The sequence below is a fragment of the Felis catus genome, chromosome D4, assembly GCF_018350175.1.
Source record: "Felis catus isolate Fca126 chromosome D4, F.catus_Fca126_mat1.0, whole genome shotgun sequence".
NCBI lineage: Eukaryota > Metazoa > Chordata > Mammalia > Carnivora > Felidae > Felis > Felis catus.
Window position 1 is genome coordinate 4,474,863 of NC_058380.1, and position 24,671 is coordinate 4,499,533.

Consider the following 24,671-nt stretch of genomic DNA (forward strand, 5'->3'; position numbering starts at 1 on the left):
ATCGGTACTGACGTGGCTTCCATAGGGGACCTGACTCTGCAAGGGTGGTCTCCAATGACGATCGTCTCATGGAGGGGTGGCGTGGCCAGTGAGATGCAGCCACATGCTGAGAATGTGACCCTCATTAGGACAGCAGAGGGTACCTGGGCGAAGCTGCCGAGCAGGGTGGCTCCAGGAAGATTTCCAAGTTGTTGTCACTTGCTGCCTGTCACAGTGGTGATCTTTCTGGAGCCTCTGGAGAGGTAGCCTTGCTCTCCCCTAGCCCAGGTCCCCTGAATGAACCTCGAATTGTAGACTTTTCTAGATCACAGGCTTTCTATGGGAGCCACTAAAATCAGAGACAGCGAACTGCTTGGTGTGTGCGTAGTCAGCCTGTGAAGGAGACCTCTCGTCTGACAGAAGACTTTAGTCCTGGCAGCGAGAAGACCCATGTTTCCCCTACATGCTGTTGACTGAAGCTACCCAGGACCCAACACCATACACAACGTGGCTTTATGAGCCTCTTCTGAGATTCCTGCTCATGTGGTTCCAAGTCATTTAAGTCAAACCAACACCCACCGGGGCGCCCGGGTGGCTCAGTTGGTTAAGCCTCCAACTTTGACTCAGGTCATGATCTTGCAGTTCGTGGGTTCTAGCCCCACGTCGGGTCTGTGCTGACAGCTCGGAGCCTGGAGCCAGCTTCGGATTCTGTGTCTCCCTCTCTCTCTCTGCCCCTCCCCTGCTTGCTCTCTGTCTCTCTCTCAAAAATAAACATTAAACACAAAATTTAAAAAAAAAAAGCTACCAAATTTGGTCTTTCTAATGGAAACGTTTTGTACGTTTTCAGTTTGGGACCCACGGCCCGACTTCATGGAGTCAACACAAAGGACCCCCACGTATTCACCTCTGAGGGGCGTGGCCGTTAGGTCCGGGGCTTACCAGAGTGTGAGTTGATCGCACAACACAACACAATACACAAGGACACAGGGAGTTAACAATATCAACGGCATTATCGATTGCTGTTCAGATATGTTATGCCCCTTTTGACAACTCCAGGCTTGTTTCATGCAAATAAAATATAGAAGATCACAGGGTGGACAGGAGCAGACTTACTGCTGGGGGTATGTCTCCACATGCAGATTTGAGGGGATGTTCAGGCCCCTTTGAGGACTCCTGCGGAGTGGGGGGGGCAGGTAAACAGGCGTCTCTTCACAGGTGGCCCTGCGCAAAGGCATACGGTGCTGAGATCGCTCCTGGACACCAGAAATGAATCCACGAGTGGAACGGTTCCTGTTTTTACGGTGAGTTACATTCCTGCATTGCAAGAAGGCAGATTTTCCTTGATGCGTGATTTCGTAAACCTAGTACGCAATCTAGAATCAAGCAAAGACGGGTAGTTGTTCTTTTTGCAAACACGTGGCAATGGGGCTCCGTACCACACCACGTCCTGGACGTCTGTGTGTGTGCTTTCGTGGTGGGCGCCGTTGCTCAAAACCCGCTTTGGATCTTTGCACGGACACCCGCTTCAGAGCCGGCTTATTGGTCAGAGAAGCAGACTGGTGCCCTTGAACACGGCCTGAGGACAGTCCAAAGCCCCAGAGTCGGCCTCTCAGCTTCTGCCTTTCTCCACATCTCTTCCTTCTTCCTCAAGAGTCAGGAAAAAGCCCTCGATTCCCGGAGGCAGGTTGTGTGGCTGCCCCACCCCCCCGCCCCCGGCGTCAGAGATCAGAGCGGCCGAGCGGAGGCGAGGGCAGAGGGGTGATGGCCTGGGCCGAGGCCACGGCCAGGTGAGAGCTGGGAGGAATCGCGGAAGCCATCGCTGCCCTCTCCGCGGCTAAGAAGGGGCTTCTCAGAGGCACCGTGCGTTCCCTCCCCAAACCTCGCGAAACCAGCCACGGGGGCCACTCTGATCATCTGGCGGGACCCCGAGGCACCGAGAAGTCAGGAACAGCCGCCTTCATGCTTCAGGAAGTGGAAGTCATGGCCTTCTGCCATTTCAGACAGCTTTGCTCGTGCCGTTTCCTCAAGCAAGCATTTCCTGGCCACCTCCCCGGCCCTCCTGCCATCAGGACTGGTGAAGTTGACCCTGACTCTCGGAACCACGTGGTCCCCGGTCACCACTGCCGTGTTGTGATCGTTCGCTTGGCCTCTGCTCTCTCCCGGATGGTCAGATGGTCGTTAAAGGCAGCACAGCTTGACCGCAAAGAATTTAGACCCAAAGCCACACTGCCTAGGTCTGGACACCTGCTCCACCGCCTGGTAATGGTGAGACAGGGGACACATTGCTTACCTTCTCTGTGCCTCTGGTTCTTACTCTGCAAAATGGGACTAACAATGGTACCGACTCACACCGTCATTGTGGGATTCAATGAGCAGGCATTTGGAAGGGACTTAAATCAGGTCGTGGTGCAGAGAAAGTATCAGATGGGTGTGAAGCAGATTGTGTGTGTGTGTGTGTGTGTGTGTGTGTGTGTGACACAGTGAAGCAACACAATGGGGACCGAGTCTGTACATTTGGTGCTTTGTCCCCAGGGTCGAGAGTATCAAACACAGCACCTGCTATAGTCTATGCTCAATAAATAGTGTTGAATGTTGACTATCACTGTACTCGGGTAGGTTTCATAGCAAAAGCTATGTGTTTACCTGCTATATTTACCCTGCTTCTCTGAAATGTCAAAATTTCCCTAACCATAGTGCTTAAAATGACAAAATTTCCCTAACTCCGAAGCTTAAAGCTACAGCAGATGATTGGTATTCAAAGTGCATGTGGAATGTTATTCAGCGGAAACGGGGAAGGAGCCACCAAGATGTGAAAAGACACGGAGAATCCTGAAGTACACATTGCTGAGTGAAGCAAGGCGGTCTCAGAAGGCTCCCCACGGCATGATTTCGACTCTTTGACATTCCGGAAGAGCCGAAACTATGGGGATAGTACAAAACTCAGGTGATGCTGGGGATTAGGGAGGAGGGAGGAATGAACAGGCAGAGCACAGAGGATTTTTAGGGCAGCGAATCTGCTCCGTGTGATACCGTAATGGTGGACACGTGGTATTTACACATTTGGCAAAGCCCGTAGAACTGAAAAACACAGCGTTAGCCCTAATAAACTGTGGCCTTTAGTTAATAATAACGTATCAACATCAGTTCATCAATAATAATAAACGTACCACACTAATGCAAGATGTTAGCGGCAGGATCTGTGGCCGCGAGACAGAGGGTACACGGGGAGCTCTCTGAACTCTCCGTAAAGATTTCCCCTAAACCCAGAACTGCTCTACAAAATCTGCAAGGTAGAATTTTAAGAAGCGTACAGGGACCCCACCCGCATCTCCCAACAGAGGAGAAAATGACAGGCGTTCACACTCGTGAAGTCCCAATGGTGTGCTCAGCACTTTCTCCTGATCTCATTTAACCCCCACAATAATTGCAGTAGGCAGGATGCTCATCAAGTAGAAACCGAAAGACAGACACATCGTGAGCGTATCTTCTGATTTTTTTTTTTTCCCAATCAGGAGGGGACCGTTTTCTTCATTTGACCACTTCTTCTCCACTGTGAAACACAATATTCATCTAATTTGGCTGACTTGCCCATTAGTTGGCATTAAGTTCCTTTCGTACCACTCCTAGGACGCTTTTGCTTTTTAAACACATTTAAAAAGAACGACTTATTTTATTTTTTTAAGTTCATTTATGTTGAGATAGAGCTTGGGCGGGGCGGAGAGAGAGGGAGAGAGAATCCCAAGCAGGCTCCGCGCTGTCAGCTCAGAGCCCAACGTGGGGCTCGAGCCCACAAACCGTGAGATCGTGACCTGAGCCTAAATCGAGGGTCGGACGCTTAACCAGCTGGGCTACCCGGGTGCCCCTAAAGAGAACAGTTTAAAGGAAAGAGATCAAAGTAATTTCTTCACAAAACATTCCAAGAGCACCATGGAAGACTGAGGGAGTGTTCACAGGGACTGTATTCCAAGTGAGTAGAATATTCTAGATGCTGAGAAAGCAACTCGAGGCTGTTTTATCCTAGAAAAGAAAAAATAAAATATTGCTAAATGTATCCTTCTTCCTCTTCTATCTCCTCACACCTGTTCTGTTTCTCTCTTTTTAGGGTAAAATCCAATTTAATTACAGTGTCCCCAGTCATGCATGAAATATGGATTGAGTGCACCTACTGTGCACCAAGCAGGACACTAAACACAGGGTGCAGAGCAGGGGTGAGCGGCTCGCGGGTCTCCCCCTCCAGCCTCTGCACCTCGGGTTACACACAGTCTATTTGCCTGCCTCCCCAGCCTCCCTCGAGGGCAGGCTACCTCTGAGTCTGAATAAATGCCCGATAAAACACATCGTCATCAGGTAGTAGAAATCTGTGACACATTAGAAGTGACCTTCCAACCTGCTCTTGCCTATATATATATATATATATATATATATATATATATATTAGCGTTAGTTTATTTTTGAGAGAAAGAGACAGAGTACGAGCAAGGGAGGGGCAGACAGAGAGGGAGACACAGAATCCAAAGCAGGTTCCAGGCTCCGAGCCCTCAGCACAGAGCCCGACGCGGGGCTTGAACCCACGAACCGTGAGATCATGACCTGAGCGGAAGTCGGACGCTCAACCGACTGAGCCACCCAGGTGGCTGGGTCACCAACCTGCTCTCACTGTTAGGAGACCTGTCCCTTGGAGTAGGACTGGTGGCCGAGAGCTCTCCCTTGTGGGTGTTTCTGGCGGGGGGTACATTTTCCTTTCTTGGATGATCGGTGGTGGGTGCTCAGTGACAACCAATCACTGCTGCCTTTTGGTCCCTTTAAATTTCCAAACTTTTCATCACGTTGAGTGCTCGCTTGTTCTCAGAACCCAGAGTTGTCTGGGGGCTGTGATTCTGGACGTCCACGTCTTCCCTGATCTGACTTCGCGAAGTCTTATCTCTGTCTCCCCTGCCGGGGTCGATGAGGCTCCGCAGGGAGGGGACAGCTCGCTTCCTGCCCACGCGTACCGCCCTCCCCAGCTTCTCCTCAGCACTTTTTCTTTTGAAATGCCATCTATTGTCAGTTGTTGTGTAAGGCTTCCTGTCGGCGGGGCTGTTGTTTAAATAAGGCATTCCTGAAAATTACCTTATCCCGACTGGGTTGTTTCACTTTCCGGATGGAGGAACTCGGACATTTGAAGAGATCATCCGAGGGGTGAGGTCACTGGCCTGCTTGCAAAAACCGTGTCAATTTTCGAGTTTGCCTGAAACGTTCTGCCCGGGGCGGGTCATTGCTCTGTGATGGAGCGTGTCAGTCTCTGTGCTTATCAAAAGGCGTTGTGGTTGACAGAAAGGCTTGAACGCGCCCCGACAGGGCGGGCAGGGTCCTTCAAACGGATGCAAAGGGCGGACGATGTCCACCCAGGGCAGGCAGAACACGCCCTGACCGCAAGTCCCCCCAAGGACAGCGAGCTGGGTGACACCAGCTGGTTGAGAGGACCCCATCAGGAGCTTCCCGAAGCTCCCTGTGGCCTCCCCTTGGACCCTCCCTACCTTTCCAGAGACCGGCTATGAGCTTGCCTGGTCTCTGGGTGCAAGATACTATAAAACCTGTCCACTCCCAAGTTCTTCCCAGCTGCACCACCCGCCCACCCGCAGGGGCGGGGTGGGGAGGGGGCGGCAGGGGGCGGCAGGCGCTTCCGAAATCCGTCCTGACCGGGGCTAAATATTCACGCAGAGTCAACTCGGCCGAACTGATGTTTCTTTCTTTCCCTTGAAAACATTTCTTGCATCTGAGACAGAAAACAAAACAGAGGCCCATCCCTCCTCTGACAGTAACCACTTGAACCCGAATGTATCGATTAAGCCAGTAGTTGGGACACTTTCTGGTTGCAGATCCCTTTATGATCCTGTAAAGCGCTGAGGACCCCAAAGAGCTTTGATCATTTGTTTACAGGTGCGCACTGCACTAGATATTAAACCTGAGTTGCTGGGGTTTTTTTAAATTACTTTTTTAATGTTTATTTATCTTTGAGAGAGAGAGAGAGAGAGAGACAGAATCCGAAACAGGCTCCAGGCTCTGAGCTGTCAGCACAGAGCCCGACGCGGGGCCCGAACCCACGAACCGTGAGATCATGACCTGAGCTGAAGTTGGGCGCTTAAGCGACTGAGCCACCCGGGCACCCCTTGGCTGTTTTTTTAAAGTTTGCTTTAGTATAAAAGTGCATCGATCCTGTCTGCTCCTCTCCTTGTGAGCATGGATGCACCCTGCGCGTTATGCCAAATAACATCTTCAAATCACAGCGATGCCCCCCACAGGCAGAGGTCTTAGTTTTCTGTTTCCAGTTGTGATCTGTGGTTCCAGCGCCCTGGAACCAAAGCCTGCATGTTCAAACGTCTTCCTGACCGCCATCACTCATGAACAGAGAGGGAAATCTCACCTGCCCCTCAAGGGGACACGAAAGAATTCACGACAACAGCACCGTCGAGCGGTGGCAGTCAACGTGGTAACACAAACCCCGAAACCTGTCTAGCTGTTTACTGAGAAAGCTTGTCGACTCCCTGTGTAATTGGTCATATCGCCATCCAATTGTGTGGGCACCGACTGAACTACCCTTCCCCCCATGGGACTGCCTGTGCATGGACTTCTTGGCTGTAAATCACTTGACCATAAATGTAGACATTATGTCCTGACATCCCCTTCCCTTCCATTGATCCTTACACCGGTCCCGCAGTCTTTCTCTCCACCGTTGCGTTCATTTGTATGCTTGACTTCTTATGAGTCACTGCACCAACATACCTTAGGACTCATGCAATGATAGCTCGGGGATTACAGTTCAACACCCTGAATGAGCAGGGCTTCTTTGTCTGTGGCTGGAGAAGCCCATTCAGAGTTCAAGTCATTTACAAATGTGTTCTAACTCCTGCTTTCTTTTTTTTTTTTTCAATTTTTTTTTTAACATTTATTTATGTTTTGAGAGACAGAGACGGAGCATGAACTGGGAAGGGGACGGAGAGAGAGGGGGAGTCACAGATTCCGAGGCAGGCTCCAGGCTCCGAGCTGTCAGCACAGAGCCTGACCCGGGGCTCGAACCCATGAACCGTGAGATCAAGACCTGATCCCAAGTCGGCCGCCTCACCGACTGAGCCAGGCTCCCCTAACTCTTGCTTTCTTTACACAGGCTTCTTGTGTCTCCTTTTCTGTGCGTGCGCGGCCTCAAGTTCAGCCGGAGATGGAGGGGATGCTAGGGAGCCGTCCGTGCTCTTCTGAGTGCGCACGCAGCCGTGGGCATGTGCGAAGCCTTTCAGGCCAGCAGAAGCATGTGGGAGCTTGCCAAGGTCCACTGTGGCTGCCTCATGCCTTGTATTTCCCCGGTTAAATTTCTGCTTAGTCGGCCAGTCACCTGCCCACCCCACCTCCCACCCCCACCGGAGTCACAGCCTCAGGCTAACTGGAGTGTTGGTTTTCTCATTCCTTCGCCCCTGGGAGTGCCCCAGGGAGTGTTCCACTCTCTGCTCCCGATCGTGCCATCACCCTCTGGTAGCAAAAGTTTTCATGCCCCGATAGAGGCGCTGCAATGACAGAGCTGAGGGTTGGGGACAGGACCAGTCCCGGGCAAAAGTGCCACATTCTCTCACTGCTAACGCTCAAGGTTCGGTGGTTTTACTGAATACACCTCCCTCAATTTGTTGTATGCCTTTGGTTGATTTATAGAGTCTCGGAATGGTGATTTTTGGCCATTTTTTTCTAGTTTTCTTCTCCTTCTCCCCCTCCTCCTCCTCCTCCTTCCTCTTCTTCTTCTTCGACAGCGCAGGGTAAGATTCACCAAGCTCTTCTCACTGCCCACATGGAAGTCCTGCCCCCAGTAATCTGTTCTAACAAGCCCTTCATGTTTTTCTGATGTCCGCTAAAGTTTGCGAACCTGTGCCAGAGATGAACTACCCTGTTGCTGTCTACAACCAAGGTTTCAACTTGGGCAGTAGACTAGCCACTCTCCCGCGAGCCCGCTTCCATTGGAAGGCCATCCCACCAGTTTTCCATCTGCCATGCTCTTCCCCTAGCTGTTGACGTGGCTCACTTGTTCACCTCCTTCAAAGCCTGCTCAAATCTCCTCCCTCTCTTACCACTTTATATGAAAGTGTAAGGTTTCTTATTTATTATGCGTATAATTTCTGTGTGCTCCTCTGTACTGGACGTGTTGCTCCAGAAGGCAGACGTCCTTGTCAGTTGGTTCCCTGACTATCCCCGGTGCCTGAAATAGCCTCCGGAATACAATAAATCATTGCTGAATGAATGCATACAGTACCAAGAAGGGTGCCACGGGAAGTCACATTGGGCTATTTTCTGAAAGTTAGCGCAAAAGAAAAGGTTCAATTATTTCCCCAAGAATGGGATATTGTTTGAGTTTGGGCTTCTCGACTGGGTCTTGGCAAAGTTAGGAAGGAGAAAGAGAGGGGGCCGCAGATTACTTTCAAGCGCACCGTACCTCTGCAGGCAGGAATCTGTTTGGATTTATTGTGCTCTTGGAGGCTGGTAACGCCAGACTTTCTTCTTCTGTGATGCAGTCAGCATCTGGTCATAGGAAGAGAATACCTGGGGACGGCATCATCCCATCCTGAGGCCTTTCCTGTTGCCACTTCCGAGGAAGGCACTGGTGATTCTGGAGAGAAAGGCACAGCCCCTTCTTGAGAGGCTTTCTTCGCTCTACTGGCTTCTGGCACGTGAATGTCACCACCATGATATCTGAGCCGGGGAGAGCCGCGTGACGGGATTGTGTCCCCATGACCAGCACACGTCTCCATGGTGCTCAGTGTTTTTTCTCTATCCACCTTTTTCCGTTCCGTCTGGAAAGCTTGGATATTAAATCCTGTGTCATTTTATAGGCCACTCCTTAATTTTTTTTCCATGAATAGCAAATAGTCTGTTTATTTTTTTCACTCGTGCCACTCTGAAACCACCACCAACATCAGCAGCTGACCAATATAAAAAGTGAAAGAACAAAAGACAGACCAAAGTTGTTTTTTTTTTTTTAACTTCTTGTTTTGAAATAAGAATAGACTCACAAGAAGTTGTAAAAAATAGTATAGGCAGGTCCTCTACACATGTCTGCCAGCTTCTCCCCAATGGTCACAGCATACATAATGCGACTACGTGGTCAGACCCAGGAAACTGACATTGACACCACATAATAGTAAGATACTTAAGAGTAAATTTAACCAAGGAGGTGACATGTCTCCACTCTGAAAACCACAAAACATTGACGAAAGAAGGAAGAAGACACAAATAAGTGGAAAGGCATCCTGTATTCATGGACTGGAAGAGTTGGTATTGCTTCACCGTTGATACTGACATCTATAGATTCAATGCAATCCTGATCTGTATTCCAATGACACTCTTTACCGAGGTAGAAAAAACAATCCTAAAATTTACATGGAACCGCAGAAGACCCCAAAGAACCAAAGCGATCGTGAGAAAGAAGAAGAAGGCAGAAAGCATCACATTTTCTGATTCTAAGTTATCCGATAAGGCTATAGTAATCCCAACTGTGTTACTGGCATGAAAACAGACAACTAGACCAATGGAACAGAATTGAGAGCCCATAAATAAACCTGAATACATATGGTCAACTAATATTTGACAAGGGAGCTGAGAATACTTAATGGGGGGAAAAGATAGTTTCTTTAATAAATGGTGCTGGGGAAATTGGATATTCACATGAAAAAGAATGAAACGAGACCCCTATCTTACACATTCACAAAAATTAACTCAAAATGGATTAAAGACTTCAATGTCAGGCCTGAAACAAAAAATTCCTAGAAGAAAATACAGGGAAAAAAACCTCTGTAACATGGGTCTTGGCGATGATTTTAAAGCACAAGCATCAAAATAAAAAATAAGCAAGTGGGGCTACATCACTACAAAGCTTCTGGGCAGTAATAGAAACCATCGACAAAGTGAAAAGATATTCTACAGAATGGGAAAATACATTTACAAACCATATATCTGATAAGGGGTCAACATCCAAAATATATAAAGAACTCATCCAGGGGCGCCTGGGTGGCTCAGTCAGTTAAGCATCTGACTTCAGCTCAGGTCATGATCTCGTGGTTTGTGAGTTCGAGCCCCGCGTCGGGCTCTGTGCTATCATGTCAGCCTGCTTCAGATCCTCAAGGAGCCGAATAGATAGTTTTCCAAATAAGATATACACATGGCCAGCGTGTGTGTGAAATGATGCTCCGTATCGCCAGTCGTTAGGAAGATGCAAGTCGAAACCGCAAAATCACACCTGTTAGCATGGCCATCATCACAAAGACACAAGACAACAGGTGCCAGCAAGGGTGTGGAGACAAGGGAGTCCTTGTGCGCTGTTGGTGGAATGTAAATGGGTGCAGCCACTGTCAGAAACAGTATGGAGGATCCTCAAAAAATTAAAAATAGAACTACCATATGATCCAGCAATTCCTCTTCTGGGAATATATCCAAAGGAGACAAAAACACTAACTCAAAAAGATATCTGCACCCCCATGTTCATAGCAACGTTGTTCACAATGGCCAAGACATGGAGGAAACCACCTAAGTGTCCAGTGGAAGAAAGGATAAAGAAAACAGAGTAGATATGCACGTTCTAGAATATCATTCAGCCGTAAGGAGAGGAAGTATTGTCATTTGCAACAACACGGATGGACCTTGAAGCCGTTACGCGAAATGAAGTAAGTCAGACAAAGACAGATACCGTATGATCCTGCTTACATTCGGAAGCTAAACACAAAAACCAAAAAACCAAACTCATAGAAGAGGGCAGAATTGTGGTTCCCAGAGGCAGGGATGGGGTGGAGGAGACATCGGAGGCAGGTGGTCAAAGGGTACAATCTGTGGTCACAAGAGAAACAGGAACCAGGGGTGGGCTGTGCCACGTGACGCGTCCAGCCAGCACGGCCGAGCGATGTAGAGGACAGTAGGTCCTAAGTGTTGTCATCGCAAGGGGAAGGATTTTTCTTTCTTTTAAATTTCTTTTTTAAAGTTTATTTTATTTATTTTTGAGAGAGAGGGAGAGAGAGAGCAGGGGAGGGACAGAGAGAGAGAGAGAGAGAGAGAGAAAGAGAGAGAGAGAATCCCAAGCAGGCTCCACCGAGCAGCAGCACCGAGCACGAGGCAGACTTGAACTCATGAAACGTGAGATCATGACCTAACCTGAAACCAAGAGTCGGACGCTGAACCGACTGAATCACCCAGGCGCTTCTAAATTTTTTTATTGTATCTATGAGATGATGGATGTTAATGAAAAGTACTGTGGTGGTCATTTCACAATATCTGTGAGTCAAACCTTCCTGACCTCGTAGTGATGTATGTCATTTGTATCAGTAAAACTGGGGGGAAAACAGGTCAGGTTTTACGTGCACTTATCTAAAGAAACGCTTTAAGTGATAAAAGAGTCAAATTCTAGAAAATATTGGCTTTAGGTTTTATGTTTTCATTTTTGCGATATCCATGATCTGATTAAGTGATAAGTGGGTCAGTCGGTGAAGCGTCTGACTCTTGGTTTTGGCCCAGGTCATGATCTCATGGTTCGTGAGTTCGAACCCTGTGTCAGGCTCTGCACAGACAATGCGACGTCCTCTTGGGATTCTCTCTCTTTCCCTCCCCCACTTGTGCTCTCTCTCTCTCTCTCTCTCTCTCTCTCTCAAAATGAGTACATTTTAAAAAAATTTTTTAAAAATTCAAAGGACATTGGGGTGACCCTTTTGCTTTCGTAAGGTCACATTTACAGGTTCTGGGAATTAGGACCTGGTATCTTTGGAGACCGCTGTTCAGTCCGCCATGTGAGGTACATTCAGGAATCAAATGAGGAAAGACTTTGCTGCCTATGCAGCTGTGGGTTTCGTCCTTGGAACAGGCTCTCGCTTTAGTTGCACCAGAAACATTTTCCACATCCTAAAGAGAAGCGAGAACTTGGTAGCTTTGTGAAACATCCAGGTGTGATTTCTGGACCACACACGGCTTCCTTCTCCTTCGCGGACAGAGTTAACTGTGTCTTCATTTACAAACCGGCACTGAATCCGGCTTGAGTCACCGGTATTGTTCTTCCATTGTAAACTGGCCGTTTTGCTAGCGAAAGTCCAGAAAAATCTCCGGGCGCGTGGGCTGATCCCAAGCTGGCATTTTTAGACGCTTGATAAGAGTCACAGAAGAAAGCAGGGAGACACTGTGCTCCATTACCCGCTCCGCCCGCACCTCTCCCCCACAATCCGCTATGAATCACGCTGGATTAACAACACGTCGGAGACAAAGACACTGAATTACATATTAGCATTGCCTGCAAAGACGTTGCATTGAATGTCCTCGGCGAAGTTCCTTGGGAGAAGTCTCAGCTTGTGAACCAATCTGCATGTAACAAAATGCGAGCAAGGGTCAGAGAGAAACAAAGAATGTTTTTGTGACTTACTGCAGTCAGCACAGAGTTTATGTGGCAGATGTTCATCCTGCCACGCAATGTGGATGACTTCATACGTGGGGGGGAAGGCTGTTCACCACTGGCTTCCTGCCCTCCAGGACGACATCATCGCCACTCCTTGACGGCAGTTTTTATGAGCAGTGTGGAACGCTGTGAACAGAGCCCCGACCGGTTGTGTTTTTAAGCAGTCCTGTTGCTCTAAGGCAATCCCCAGTGGATTCTGTTTGTGTGTTCCGAATCCACATTCTGATGCGTGAGAGAAGAAAATGAAGTCTGTGTTTACATTTTAATTCACGTTTTAAGTACCTTTCCCTTTATGCTGTGTCTCCTGTAATTGGTGTTGTTACTTTTGTACTAATTCAAATAGAGCAAATCTACAAGTGTGTGAAATGCTAAAGTAAAAAAAAAAAAAAAATTTTTTTAAATAAAATGTAACCAGCTGGTAAAAACTTATTTCAGGATTCTGGTCCAAGTTCATGTCCCTCCCTCGTGGCCAGCTTAAAGCAACAAAAATAATGAGCAATAAAGAAGAAAATACCAACAAAGGGTGGCTGCCAGATATAACAAATTTGGGGCCGGACTGAGACATGACACCCAAAGGCGTAAGCGACCCCCCACAGCTCTTTTCCATGAAAGGTTTTCTATAAAAGGGGTAACACAGCCCCAAGGGGTCCAACCCGAGGTCCTGGCCCGAGGCATCCACGCTGGGCACTGCAGGTGAGTCAGTGTGGGCAGGCAAGCACCAAGAGGATGTGGAGTCGTGAGAGAATCCTCCCAAAGGCCACCTGAGTTGGGGCACCTGGGCGGCTCAGTCAATTAAGCGTCCGACTCTTGATTTCAGCTCAGTTGCGATCTCGTGGTTCGTGGGATAGAGCCCCGTGTCGTCTCCGCGAGCCCCGTGACAGTGACAGTGACACCTTGAGCCCGTTGGAAGGAAAGGGGAGGACGTGTGGTTGGCAGGGGGGACGCACTCTGTCCGTCTTGGATCCTCCCCGAAGCAATGTCCAGGATGTGCCACAGACTCCTTGCGGGAAATAGCGCTGACACTCTAAATAACTCAAGCAGCTTCCTTCGCTCGGCTGCACATTCTGGTTCCCTCGAAAGCACCCCCAACCCCGCGTGGACTCGTCAGCCCTTGCCAGTACTGCTGACCAGGTCCTGTGATTCGGTGGGCACAGCCGCCTTCCTCCCGTTCGGGTCCGGCAATGCCAGGCTGTTGGTGCTTAGCCTGAGCCAGAGCTCTCGGCCTGGGAGCCAGTGGGGAAGGTGGGTGTGAGCCCCGGGGGAGGCACGCGGGGTTCGTGGGAGACGGGACCGTGACGCATCTTCGACAAGAGACGCAGGCCAGCCCTCAACGGGCAGGGGAGAGCCCCTCGCGTGGGCTCAGAGCTGGGGGACAATCGGGAGGGTCGCTATTTGGGAAGCGTGCCCCCCATGACCCCGTCCTGCACATCAGGGCCTTGACTACGTGCGGCCTGTGCTCTCTCGCCGCGAAGCCCGGCCCTGACGCCTGGCCTTCTCGGTCCTTCCACTACAGGCGATGAGAACCTCTTCACACGCGACGAAGGAAGTCTCTGACTTCTCGCTTAGCTTTTAGTTGCAAACTGGTTTATCTCAGCCTTCTGTTCTCTTTCCCAAAGGCCAGTCGACCCAATTCCGTGTTCCCCATAGTTACTGTTTCCCCCACTTTTCTCAAACCCCTGCTACACCCTTGATGCCAGCTTTGCCCACAGCTCCTCCCCGTGCCCCCCTGTCTGTGCCCGCCTGCCCTGGTGACGCGGGCTTCGTTGCTGGCCGGCCAGAGCGTGATCCAGCGGGAGACTCCCTCCTAGGTCCCATCTTGGGGCCCAATCCTGATACCCACTGTCACAAATTGGGGTCCCTGGTGAGCAGCCTCTGAGAAGGAGAATGGCACGTGGGGGGTGTTAGGGGAGCTCTTGAGATCAGCCCCCGGGGGACGGAGTTCAGGAAGCAGGGCTCGGCAGCAGGGGGAGACAGGGTGACAGTGGTCCCAGCAAAGGCGTGAGCTGCTCTAGCTCTCTCTGGAACAGGATGGCCCTTCGGAGCTGCCTGAGCTGGAGGGATCAGGCCCGGCTTTATTCCCCTGCATCGATCAGTCGGTGAAGGTGGCCTGCCCTCCGGAAGAGCTCGGACCTGGGGCCCGGGGGTATCTTCAACCAAGCTGGTCCCCGAAGAGCGCGGGCAGCCAAGAGCCGTTGTCCCATGGCTCTCCCCACAGTGGGGATGCGGGGATCCCGCCGGCTGACGAGCCCACGGCAAAAACGGAGGCAGAATCCGTGGCAAAGTCTGCTTCACTGGGATGGGAAAACAGAAGTGACAACAGGGAACCCTACACCCCGTGAAGAGGTGCTTCCAGAATGAAGACATTTCCCGTTAAGAGAATCGGCTGCCAAGAAGCCTGCCCTCTGTAGAGCGCATTTCAGGTGAAGGACAAGCCGGATGGGAGGTCAAAGCGTTAAACCTAAAATAACACTGACTTCCTGAAGCACTTGGTGAAAAACTTAGGAGCCCAGCGACACCAGAGGTAGGAGCGGGTGGGGTAAGTGCTCCGAGGTCCCAGCGCTGGCCCGGAGAAGAGTCCGATTGAGACAGAGTATCCATTTGTGTTGGACTCAGGTAAGGCAGCCAAGCATTGTGTCATTTTGTAAAAACCGTTAATTCTATCCAAAGAATAGAAAATGATGTGTAACTTTGCAACCAACAGAGAGAAAACTAGAATACAGAAAGTTCTCGGTCAATACACATCAGGTAAGAAAGGAAGGAAAAATCACAGAACAGGTGGGACAACAGAAAAAGGTCCTGCAAACACACGGGTACAGAAGGCATGGAATCAAGAATGAGAAAAGCTCCAGCTAGGGCTGAACAAAATCAGGTGGGTACAGGCCACCCCAGACAAGGTGTACTTTAAGGAAGAAAAGCTCTATTCGAGGCAGCGGAAGTCACTGCAGAATGACAGAAGACTGAATTCACCTGCGTGAGTTACAACGTAGCCTCAAAATAGGTAAAGCGAAACGTAATCGAATTACAAAAATTCACAATCACGGTGGGAGATTTTATTACACAATTCGCCAAATTGTAACCACCGGAAAATTCAGAAGGGGAAGATCTGATCGTGACCTTGACCTGACAGGCCTGTACGCCATATTTCCTGGAATCTGCGAGCCCACCGACTGTCACACACACCGTTAGTTGACGGGCCGCTGAAAAGAAAATAATGTCAACTGTGGCACAGTGATTCCTCCTTACTCAGAATTGTGATTCCACACTTACTGAGAACGCTCTTTCATATTTAATCACGTCGTCCTTATGCATACGTGACACAGAAAACGTAACAGAAATAACCTGTGTGAGGTATTTCTAAACACCTTTGAGGCTTCTTTTGTTTGGACTCTACTTAAGACCAGGAGCCATCAATAGTCACGTTTCTTCACACATTAGGATCCTCAGTGACGTCAGGAGGGTTGGGGTTATGGTGTTCCTGAGAGAGAGCTCCATTAGTGTCCGCCCCGTGAGGCCATCTCCAAGACCCTGGTGCTACCTCCTATCTGGAGGTGACTATGGACGCGCATTTCGTCTTCACACGGCCCTTACACGATCTGCCTGTTGGAAGTTACACGTGCGTTCATGTATACACACAGGCCATGACAGCACTATCACGGACGGTCGCGTGCCCCTCTCTGGTTACAAAATGCCTCTTAATTTTTAAGACATTAAACTGTGCAGAGCATACACCTTAAGATCATTAGAATACAGCAAAACGCCGTATCCAGCCGTTCCAGAATATACAATATTTGTAAGCACACGCGGAACAGTCACAACAATCGCCCACGTGCTGACCTTAAAATGAGTCTCCCCGCATTCTCAAGAATCGTGTAATTACAGAGCGTGTTCTCCGATCGCAGTCCCGTTATGCTAGAAATCTGTGACAAAGGGAAGGCTAAAAAACTTCCTGTATGTTTGAAATGACAATTATACTTCTAAATAATCAATAGGTCCGATGGGAAATTATAATGGCAGTTCAAAGCATTTTTAATTGAACTTAAGAGAAAACAAATGTTAGTCTCAAACGAGTATGGAGTTAATCCTCGAACAACGTGGTTTGAATCGTGTGGGTCCACTTGTATATGGATTTTTTTGATAAATACAGTGCAGTCCTATAAACGTATTTTCTCTTCCTTATGGTTTCCTTAATAACATTTTCCCCCTCCAGCTCACTTTATTGTAAGAATATAGCATATGATACATATAACCTACAAAATAACTGTTAATGGGGGGGTTATACGATCGGGAAGGCTTCCGGCCCACGCTGGGCTATCAGTAGTCCTGCTCAGGGGCGTCAACAATTATATGTGGATTTTCCTTTTTTTTTTTCAATATATGAAGTTTATTGTCAAATTGGTTTCCATACAACACCCAGTGCTCATCCCAACAGGTGCCCTCCTCAATACCCATCACCCCCCCCCACCCCCCATCAACCCTCAGTTTGTTCTCAGTTTTTAAGAGTCTCTTATGCTTTGGCTCTCTCCCACTCTAACCTCTTTTTTTTTTCCTTCCCCTCCCCCAAGGGTTTCTGTTAAGTTTCTCAAGACCCGCCTAAGAGTGAACAGTAGCCAAATCATATGCGGATGTTCAACAGCGCACAGATAGATGTCTGTGCCCCTGACCCCTGCGTTGTTCAACTGTACTATACGAGGAAAGAAGGAAAAAGGAAATTAGGAAAGTAACACGGAAATCAACCCGAAGGAAGCAGAAGGAAGGAAAAGAAGGCGAGAACAGATACTAACGAGGCAGAAAGCCCAGATGCTGACCCGCGGACTGATTTGTTCCTGGTCCTTCGAGGTGGGCAGAGCCCACACCGGAAGGTTCCACGAGCCGGGCGTCCTGAGGCCGCACTGCAGCTTGTTGCGGAGATTTCTGCCTCCGGAAGAGGCCCGTCCGTGTTGGCCCTTTCACGTGACCTTCCTAACTCAGCAGAGCGACCTGACGTTGTCTGGGCCTTGCTCCTCCCCCCCCCCCCCCCCCGGGGCTTTGCCAGTTGGGACCATGTTGGGTTTGTGTTACTGTTCTCCGGGAGCGGCCAAGGGTCAGCTCCTTTGGTCCGCCTGGGGGGGGGGCGGGATGGGGGGGCTGTTAGAAATATAGAGTCTCAGCCCCCCGCCCCCCAGCTCTGCTGATTCAAAACCCACCTGGAGGAGGAAGAGCCTTGGAGGATTCCCACAAGGCGTGAGAGACGCTGGTCTAGAAAGCTCGCCGGAGAGGATGCCGAGTTTCACCTGAGCTTTTGGGAGCCACAGGCAGGTGCGCCCCGAAGGCCCCGTTCTCCGGCCAGTGAAGACCTGGGGTGTGTCCTCCCCGCCATCCCCGCCTCCTGCCGCACCTCCCCTCACAGCGCTGGGGGCTGGGGGTGCTTCCACGCTCCCTTGTTCTTCTCCTCTTAGGCACCGGCTGGCCGCCCCCCGCCACCTTCCGCCAGGCTGTCCCATAGCTTCATTTAGGGGCGCTTGCGCCTGGGGCGTGGACACCCTCATACCAGAGGGCGGGTAAATGACCTTAACGCCGACTGACTCATTGTCCCAGGAGGCAAGGGGGGAAGCACATCCAGCTCTGGGGTGAACACGCAGAAACATTAAAAGGGGTCAGAAGGGGAAGAGAGAAAGCAGGTCATGTGCCTGCCAGGCGAGCTGGCCGATCTCCCCTCCCAAGAGGGACGTACCAGGAGCTGGGCCGAGTCACCCCACCCTCCTGGCCAACTTCACCGGAAAGGCTGAGCGTCCCCCTCCACATGGGGTAAACTGTGGCTTGTTCGTTCTGCCGCCCTTTGCAAGTTGGGAGGGGGGACCCTTGTGCGGTTATAGAAAGAGCCTGGTTTCAGAGGAACAGTCGTCTCCTTCCCCCATGTTAAGGCAGGGAAGTGGCCCAGCTCTGTCCGGAAGGAGGGCTTGATGGCAGAGGAATCCACGGCACGGCAAAGGCACAACCCCTTATTGGTGGTGTCAGGGATCCCGGCATGTTTCATCAGGGACTCCGCACACTGGACGTTCCATCCTCCATGGAGTGCTCAGGGAGGGGGGCCAGAACGGCCCCTGCGGCCCACCCGGGAGAGGTCACACTCAAGGACGCTTCTGCCAAAATACTCTTTCTAATGTTTATTTATTTTTGAGAGAGAGAGAGAGTCAGAGCTCACGTAAACTTGCCTTTCCCGTCTTTGGAAATCTCGTTGTGAGCAATGCAGTCGAGTCCTTCCAACTAAGCAATCGGGGGATGGCTGGCTGGCCCTGGGGAAGGCTCCGCTTCAGAGGAGGAGGGAGTAAGGATGTACACTTTTCCCCCCTTAAACTCTGCCCAATTTCAAAACTGCGCCTCTAGAAGCACCTGCCGTCACGCCGGTCGTGACCATCATCACGGTAGCTGAGGGGTATTGGAGGTTCAGTCAGAGGCGGTGGACCGAGCTCTCCTGCCGCAGGAGATGGTCAGCGCTGCGCGAGTCAGGGTCCGTGGGGAGGGGTATGGTTGGCTCGTGGAGTCCGTGGGAACAGCGAAGGGGTGACCAGCCAACAGCTGGAGCCGCGTGGGACGAGGGGACCCCGTCGGGCACCTGTAGCCGCACCTCGCAAACCCAGCCTGTGCAAACGTCGCTTGTTCAAGTAGCCATGGTGGCCCAAAGCAGTGTCGATCCTGCTGGAACTGGAGGGTGTCCCCCTGCGAAGCCGACGGGCTCCCTCACGCGTAGGTCATGTTTTTAAAAGAACAGAATTGCCAAATCTCCCCGACGTGGCGGCTTTCGACTTCTCACAGTGGCACGATGGTGATCTGAACCCTTCTGTGAGTTATTTGCGATGCTTCCCGCAGCTTAATAGAAACCAAACATTTACAAATAATAAGGCCACAGAGGCTCACTGAAATGGCCTGTTTCTTTTCACGAGCCTGGGACCTCGCCAGCCTGACGCTGTCTTTATCTGCGTTTACTGCTGTGAGTTATCGTGTCTGCTGCTACTGAGTTTTGTGTGCTCAGCTATGATTAATAAAAGGGGAGAATTTATTTGTTTTGCCTTAATGAAAGCAATCGGGTGGTGGATGTCATCTTTTAGCTCGTGAAGTCTGTGGGTAGAAATGCTGCCTCAGGGCTCCTGGGTGATAAGAAGGAGCTGCCGGCCAAGCCACCGCCCTCCTCTCGGCCATCGGCTGTCACAGTTCCCGAACCCGGAGACGAACTCGGTCAGACCCGGAAGCAGAGAGACGGGAAGGGTCCCACACCCGCTCCCACACGGTTGAGGCACGTGTTCTAGAAAAACCTATTACTCGGATTTTTCTTGTGTTTGTGCAGAGAACAGTTTGGGGGTTTTTGTTTCCACTGTAGCTTCCGTAACTCCGATTATAGAACCTGAGAAGGATAGCACAGGAAATTAACCATCAGATGATCCAACTTTATGGCCAGGGGTGCAAAGATCTTAAATACGTATTACTGATTAAAAATATAGCAAACCACCATCAAGTGAGTGTATTTGGGGGCTCCTGGGTGGCCCGGTTGGTTAAGCGTCAGGCTCTTGATTTCAGCTCAGGTCAGGATCTCATGGTTCGTGAGATAGAGCCCTGAGTTGGGATTCTCTCTCCCTCTCTCTCTGCCCCTCCCCTGCTCATGGTATCTCTCTCAGTCTCTAAAAAAAAATAAATAAATACACATTTAAGAAAAAAGGAAGATTTTTTTTTTTAAAGCAAATGTATTTTAGGATGGTTCAGCCTTGGTAATTTCTACAAATGAATTTATTGTATTAATTTATCACAAAATTTTTAAAAAATATGATCGTATCTATGGAAACCAAGAGAATTTTGCAAAATTCAACATCCTGATTTTTTTTAAGTATTTTGTTTTGTTTTTTATTTTATTTGTTTATTTTTAATTTTTTTGATGTTTGTTTATTTTTGAGAGAGAGAGACAGAGCATGAGCAGGGGAGGAGCAGAGAGAAAGGGAGACACAGAATCCAAAGTGGGTTCCAAGCTCTGAGCTGTCAGCACAAGAGCCTGACGTGGGGCTTGAACTCACAAACTGTGAGATCGTGACCTGAGCCAAAGTTGGATGCTTAACCAACTGAGCTGCCCAGGTGCCCGTTTTGCTTTTTATTTTAGAGAGAGAGAGAGAGTGCATGAGCAGGGGAGAGAGGCACAGGGAGAGAGAGAGAGAGAGACAGAGAGACAGAGAGAGAATCCCAAGCAGGCTCCCCTCCAACAGCACAGAGCCCAATGTGGGACTTGAACTCACGAGTTGTGAGATCATGACCTGAGCCGAAATCAAGAGTCATAGGCTCAACCGACTGAGCCACCCAGGTGCCCCTGATTTTTTTTTAAGGAACACTTCAGGACACTAAGAATGAGTGGAAATTATCCTTCAAAAAGGGTATTTATCAAAATCAAAGACAAATAGTGTAAGCAACAGTAGAATAACTAAACGTACGTAGCTGTGCTAAAGACTTTCTGAGAGCCTTGCGGCCATAAGTATTTTTTGGCGTATCTTCACATCGATGCTTCTCAGACTTAGCTGGTAACAACCATCCAACAGAAGCCATTGTCTCACCTCAAAATGCGGATGTGCCCAGTGGGACGGGGCATGTGGCTCTTGAACCAGGGTTCCAGGGGACACTTACCGTTTGGAGAAGTAGTACCCAACCCCTTGTGCCCTTTCAGCCCATTCGTCTTCAGAGTTTCCCCTTTGGGCTCCTCTCCCACAGTGAAAAGCCTTATGAGGCCACTCCTCAACTCTTGCCTGGGTTAAATCACTCTGCTACCTCGACCTCAAAGGTTCCGGTTTCTAATCATAGCCATCCTCCTCACACTGAACTTCCACGAGTTCTACAAACATTAGCCGAGCATGTTCTGGGAACAGGCTGGAAATCCCTCCGGAGGGTTGTGGGCCTGTGAGCTTATACGTGAAAGCCATGGTCTGCCTCAAGATTGCTGGGAAACTCAGATGTCCCGGGGTCACAGGCTCTGGGACTCTGTCAGGCCTCCCCCCACCCTGCTTCATGCTTAGGTAAATTGCGCATTCCAAAACGTTACATCTGCTATGGTATAGGTTTGGTTTCCCTCCTTCTACAACTCAACTTCGACAGATTCCCTGTTTGCGAAGAGTTTTCACCACCAATGACTGTTGAATGTTGCCAAATGCTTTCTCTGCAGCTACTGAGATTGATTATATTGTTTTTTGCTTTTTTCCTATTAATGTGGTAAAATACACGGATTGATTTAAACAAACAAAAAAAAACATTAAACCACCCTTAAGTTTCTGAGATAACCTTACATAGTCAAAATGTGTCATCCTGTTTATAAACGTCCGGGTCTGGTGTGCTGATATTCTTGTGAAGGATTTTTATGTCTGTGCTCATGAGGGATGTTGATGTCGGTAATTTTCTTGCAATGCCTTTGTTTAGTTTTGTATCAAGGTTATTTGACCTCATAAAATGAAGTCATTCCCTCTTCCCAGAGTGTTTCCTCTGCTCTATTTTCTGGAGGAAATCATTTTTGGATAGTAGTCGTGACATTTCTCCTCAGGTTGGAGAATTTCTTTAGTGCTTCTTATAATGCAGTTCTGCTGAAGGTAAATCATCTATAAGATGTCGTTTGTATTTTTGAAGGACGTATCAGTCAAGGTTTAGCCGGTCCTTAGCAGAGCCAGTCCTTCCAGAAGCTTCTCTGCCTACTGGTCCTCATCCACAAGAGACTCGTGGCTACATCAGGAGAAGGCGAGCAAAAGGATCCAGCCCTACAGAGAAGGACGCCTAAGGTAGCGATTCTGCCTCCCCACATCCCACACCCCCCAAAATTAATTCACTCCCGTGCTTCTTCCGTGATTTGTTTCTTTATATTCATCCCTCCTAGGCCGACCCCTGGAGGTGCTCCCCTCGCGTGGACTTCCCGGTGACGGTCCCTATTTCAAACATTCTCCTCGTCTGGCTCAGTCTCCCTGTAAGCGAGGGAACTGTCCTGGCTACCCTAACATTTTAACATATGTACAGTAGAAGTTTATCCACTTGGTCAGGGCTTCAAACCTGCAAACAGTACGAAATCTTCGCCCAACTACGTTTGCCAGTTTGGCCCATGGCATTAGTGGAACCGGAGGAGGCAAAAATATGGCGCCCATAATGTAATGTCCACTGAGCATCCTAGGAAAAAAGGGCCCGAAAATTTTGGAAAGCACAAATTCTCTCGGAGGCCCAAGATACTCACAGGTGAAATACACCACCGTCTGACTCCTTAGTGTGTCATTCAATGAGGGGTGGGGGGCATCCCCTTTGGGGACACAGGGCAATAAATTGCCCAGGCCTTTCCTTCAACATATAGCTTCAGCGCCCTTACACAAGAATTCTTATCAGCCTTCTTGCGTGAAGCTCAAACCCTTCCTTCAAGGAAAAGTAGTGTAGCTCTTTCGAATTGACAAGAAGATCCATAGCTTTCTTTTTTCTTTTATCCTGCAGAGCAACAGTCAGCTGCTTCTACTCGGCTGCCCACTTTGTCTCCTTCCTCTTTTATTTAAAAAAAAAATTTTTTTTTAATGTTTATTTTCGAGAGAGAGAGACAGAATGTGAGCGGGGGAGGGGCAGAGAGAGAGGGAGACACAGAATCCGAAGCGGGCCCCAGGCCCCGAGCCGTCAGCACAGAGCCCGAGGTGGGGCTCGAACTCACGAACGGTGAGATCAGGACCTGAGCTGAAGTCAGACGCTTAACCGACTGAGCCGCCCAGGTGCCCCACCTTCCTCTGTTATTGCCTTGCAACCCTCAGTCTGGTCCTATTGGCCTTTCCCAACAACACCTGCATTCTCGAGCTTGGCACATGAAGTAAGTGCCGGGGCCTCCTTCCTTCCGGTAGTTGGCCCACTAGCCTTCTCTGCTGTCCACCGAGGCCGTGTCTGGCCCTGATACTGGGTGGGCCGAGCCGGGGGTCCTCTCCACTGAAACTTGTGCTCATTTGCCAATCAACCAAAAGGTACAAATCTCAAACCGTACACATAGGGTGAAGCATACAGCGATGTCTCGTGTCCAGAGTCAGTTAAGAGCGGAGTTATTCCATTCAGCCACAAAGGTCCTGAAAATGTGGCCCCCGGAACAGTAAATCGTATTTAAAAATGTAAGCATTTGGGGGGTGCCTGGGTGGCTCAGCTGGTTGAGCGTCTGACTTCGGCTCAGGTCATGATCTCACGGTTCGTGAGTTCGAGCCCCCCCCGTGGGGCTCTGTGCTGACGGCTCGGAGCCTGGAGCCTGCTTCCGATTCTGTGTCTCCCTCTCTCTCTGCCCCTCCCCTGCTCACACTCCATATATCTCTCTCAAAACTAAATAAACATTAAAGAAAATTTTAATGTATTTTGGTTGAAAAAATATCCAATTATAATACACATAAACCTGCCTTTTCCGGTAGCCTGTGGGCCTGAATCACCTTTTCTTGGTGATTCAGATGGTGTGGTAGTCTGAAACCGTCACACCTCCTGGTATTTATACCATTATGTAGCTTCCCCCTGGGGAATCTGGTGCCCTTGTGATTCACCTTAACCAAGAGAGGGTAGTGATGCTTTGCCAAGCCTAAGGCTTAAAAAGTCCCGGCAGCTTCACGTGGGGCTCTGAGGGAAGTCCGTAGTCGTATACCCCAAGACCACTGTGCTGCGAGAAGCCCACCCTCCAGCCACAGGGGAGGCCGCCAGAGGAGGGCTGAGGTGGACAGACAGCCGTGGCAGAACTCTCAGCCGACAGCCGGCACCCACAGGCCATCTTGGAAGCGGGTCGTCCGGCCCCCACTCAAGCTGTCCCCCCACCAGGTAATGCAGAGGAGGGAAAAGCTGTCCCCAGCCAGCCCTGCCCAGATTGCAGGAGCAAGAACCACTCAGTGGCTGTTGATCATTAAGTCACCGGATACGGCAGTGGACGGCAGCGGACAACGGACACGTGGCTTATCGGGGGCGTGGCTATTGAGCTGGGATTGTGCTCCCCCCCGGAGCAGGTGCTCAGAAGCCCAGGTGACACTGTGAGAAAGTCCTTGCAATTTGCTCCGTGCGGTTTTTCTCTTCTGGCTCTATTAGGAGGTCGGCTGTCATTTCTCCCCGAGGCTGAAGTGCTGTCGCTATACAAGGGCCCTTTGAGTCTTCGTGGAGAGCTGGTAATTGGGCTCGGAAGAGGGAAACAGGTGAGCACGGGAAGAAAGCGACATGGTGGATGGCTGCTTCTGAGCGCCGGGGGGATTGACTGGGGGGCGTTGGTGCGCACGGGGGAAGAGAG

At 49.9% G+C, this 24,671-nt stretch overlaps 1 long non-coding RNA gene across 4 annotated transcripts in view; it reads left to right on the top strand.

Annotated features, from left to right (window-relative positions):
• LOC105261081 overlaps positions 1-24,671 on the top strand; it is a 60,775-nt gene that overhangs the window by 33,788 nt on the left and 2,316 nt on the right. For 3 of the 4 annotated variants that reach the window (XR_006588728.1, XR_006588727.1, XR_006588725.1), the window contains 4 exons: positions 16,981-19,385; positions 22,043-22,191; positions 22,287-22,373; positions 24,476-24,579. This is a non-coding gene — a long non-coding RNA (uncharacterized LOC105261081). The remainder of the gene's footprint in view (positions 1-16,980; positions 19,386-22,042; positions 22,192-22,286; positions 22,374-24,475; positions 24,580-24,671) is intronic. The other variant, XR_006588726.1, reaches the window with a different exon arrangement.